Below are 3740 nucleotides of genomic sequence, written 5' to 3'. Positions count from 1 at the left end.
ACAGCACAGCTTTGGACAAGGGTGCAGCTCAGGCTCCCTCGTAACCAGGGCCAGGGAGTGAGGGTCTACCTCAACCCCTGGCAGCAGCTGTTCAGGCCTGGGACACCCCTTGTTTGTCCCCTCCAGAATGCAGGACTGAGGGAGCGCAGGAAAAACCCACCGGGGACTGGTGCATTTCTCCCTGCTGGTGCTCAGGCAACTCCCATAACTCTCTTTGAGCTTCAACTTATTCATCTGTCAAATGGGAGTTGCATGTGCCCTGCCCACGTCAGTGTGGTTTTGAAGACCAGAACCTCTGCTTGAATCTCAGTTGCTCTTGTTGAGATACATTTACTATTCTTCCAACAAGTATTTTTGAGTATCTACTATGTACGATGCATTGAGGTCCAGTGACAAATGTAACCAACCTTGCTCTCCTGGATCCGACATTCTGGCGAGGGAGAGAGGCAGTAAACACAGAATGTAAACAGGTATTTTCAAATAGCAGGTAAGTGCTCGAACAAAGTGAAACACGGTAATGGGATAGAGAGGGACAGGGGGTGGGGTTGGGTGCTGTTTCAGACAAAGTAGCCCATGAAGGCTTCCCTGGGGAGGTGACATTGACTCAAAGGCTAGAGAATGAGAAAGGGGCTGCCACCTGAACTCGACAAAGAACATTCTGAGGAGAGGTTGCAGCAAGGGCCAAGGCCCCAGGTCGAGGACAAACTTGCATGCCAGGAACAGTGAAAAGATGAATTTACCTGAGGACTCAAAGCTGCTGTCCCAGAGAAAAGCAAAGGGGACCCCGCCCTCTGGATGACTCCTTGAGTCTCTGTCAACTGGCCAACAGAGGGCAGCAGTGATCCTTTCCTTCCAGCAGAGCAGAAAGCGGAAGCTCCACGGGCCCATGAAGAGCTGCAGTTTTCCTGTGTAGATGCTCAAAGCTTCTTCTCAGGCTCTGGGCATTTTCAACCCTTCGAGATTTGTGGCGCAGGAAAATCCCAGTTTCTTAAGCCTACAGAGAGACGAGCAAAAACTGCAGCATCAGTGATTCAGGCAAGAAATCTGCATCAGTGACAAATACTAGAAGAGGGGCCTGGAAAGCTAATGGAGTCTCTGTCCCTGCAGTCTCTACAGCCATAATCTTCTTTTTCTTCTGGCGATAAACAACACAGAGAGAGCCCAACCTGAAGGGAATAAGCAAGATGACCCCACAGGGTCTCCCATGACCACATCCATGCCCACCACAGAAGTCTCCTGTCTACACAGAAGTATTCTTCCCTGAGCTCCCAGCAGAGCTGGGGATGTTAGCCTATGACTTCCAAGTGTCATCTGACACTGAAGATATGAGGTGGGAGTCAGTAAGAAAGTCTGGGGAACCCCTTCTCCCCACCCAGCTGTGAAGTAAGAATTGCTTGTCCTGGGCAGCGGCATGGACCTGACATAGGAGCAGGTGGCCTGGAGCACACTTTTGTCTCTGTGTCCTTCATGGGGGTGGCACCCTGCACGTCACACAGGCTCTCCTGGGAGTCGGTCGGACTGTGGATTGGACGTGTGGTGCGTGGGTGTGTATGCAGCAGCCCGTGCGCTGCAATGGACGTAGGAACCATTCTAAACGTGCACAACAAATAATAAGTGTGTCTTTCTTCGTTTTAATCTTTTGTGGTATTTAGTTTTTAAAGTTTTTTTTTTCAATATCCCCATAGTTCAAAATTCAAAAGATAATAAAAGGGAAGACAGAGACAACAAAGAGTATAATAGGAACAGTGATGTAATTGGCAGGGCCCAAAAGGAAAATGCCCCACCCCTTGGCCAAAAATCACGAGGAGTTCCGAGACGGTGACACTGGATCATTAAACCAAGCGTGGGGTCCTTCTGAGCGCAGGTGGCACACACCCAGGAAACTGCGCCTGAGTAAGCACCATGTTTTCAGTGCCCTCCGGAATGACAGAGCCCTGGTCAGGCCCACCTGGGCCGCTTGGAGATAAAAGGTTCTGTCTTTGCAAAAGCCACGTGCCTCAAACCACGCATTCTGAATCTTCCCCAGAGTCAGGAGCCAGGACTGAATGTTCACATGCAGGGTGGAGAGTGGGGACCTGAGGCCCACAGCATCCCTCCTATCAAGACTAGGGGACATGCTAGTGACCAGTCTCCAGGGCAAATGGAACTGAGCCAAAACACTGTGGGCCGCTCCACACCCCTCCCCCACTCCTGAGTCTGAGACTGACCCTCGGTTCCCAGCCAGTAGGGGCAGGTATTCGCAGAAAGAGGCAGGATGTGGGGCTGCAACTCCCGGCCAAAGGGAGCCCACTAGAGCCTGGCGGGGGCAGAGGGGGCGGGGGCAGCCTGTCCCAGGGCCCTGTCCTCAGCATTCTTTCAGAGAAGAGGACCTAGATTAACAAGACTGCTCCAACCAGGCTGCTCCTCTACCCACTACAGCCCTCCTCCGAGGGGCAGCTCCAGGCTGCTAGTGAATAATCAAGAGAATCCAGGCCAGGGCTCTGGGCAGCACACACCCATGGTGCTTGGAGACAAACAAACCCAGATCTTCTCGCCAAATAAACCTGGCCAGGCCCTACTGGGCGCCATAGTGCCCAAGGGGATTTGGGGAAATGCTGTTTCTGCATTTGCTCTTTGCTCAGCAGAGGCTCCCACTGCAACAGCCACAGGCAGATGCCGCAGTCAGGCCCGTGGCAGGTGCCCACAATGGGGTCTTTTTCCCAGGAGCGCACAGTCCAAGGGCAGCCTCAAAGCAGCCACGCTGGCAGCAACACCAAAACTAGCTGCCGCGCACAGCAGACACAGCTGCGACAGTGGACCTGCGTGAGGCCAGCCCTGCTGCGTGCGCACCTGGAGGCTCCCTCTGCAGTGTGTGCTGGCAAGGCAGGAAGTTTAGTTCCAGTAGAGGGCAGCGGCCTGTACCAGGATACTCTGTGCATGCCTGCTGGGGGCGTGGGGGGAGCAAGGGCTTAGAAGATCAGACAGTAGTTTTCCCTTGCTGAAGTACAGAAAAATTGTAACTAAGCTCATAGGCTTGGAGGGGAGCAAACAGAAAACCAGGTGAAGGGGTGCTGGCAGTGAGGGGACAGAAACACTGCCAAGAGCCCTCCTCATACCAGTGAATCCTCCACAACAGCCCACAGAGGAGGGCATTGGCCTCATTTTTCAGGTGAGGAGACTGAGGCTTCCTCTCCCGCCACTCACATCCCACCATGTCCTGTCAACACCTCCTCGTCCTTGTCTTGAATTCATTTCCTTCTCCCCTCATCCTCTGCTCCAATGGGTCCAGCCGATCACAAGCCTTGCCTAGACCACACTTCCTTCCCCTTGAGCCCCCTGCCTGCCCTCTTGTCCCTTTCCTAACCACTCCACGTGGCAGCCATCGCAGTGGCCTCCACAGGACAAGTGCCACTTGTGACCTACAAGGGCCCACCGCCGCCAGCCACTGCCTGCTTGTCAGGGCTCAGCTCTGGCCACAGTCTCTCTCGATGCTGCAAAGGGAGGCCTTTCTCTCAGTCCCCAGGGATGCCTCTCACCTCCCTGCCCCGCCTGGCAGGGGACCTCTGTTGGGAACTCTGGCCCCTCTCTGGTCCTTCACCAGGCCAATTCCTCCTTAGCTGTTAGTTACCAGCTAAAGCATCATTTCCTTCAGTAAGGATTCCCTGATACCAAGACCAGGTTAGGGACCCCACCATGTGCCCCCCCAGCCCCCCTTATCACAGTGCCAGAACAGTAGCTCCACTAGGATGGAAGTGCCAGGG

This window comes from Stenella coeruleoalba (assembly GCF_951394435.1).
Source record: "Stenella coeruleoalba genome assembly, chromosome: 1".
NCBI classification, from domain to species: Eukaryota; Metazoa; Chordata; class Mammalia; order Artiodactyla; family Delphinidae; genus Stenella; species Stenella coeruleoalba.
This window is presented reverse-complemented; position numbering follows the sequence as displayed.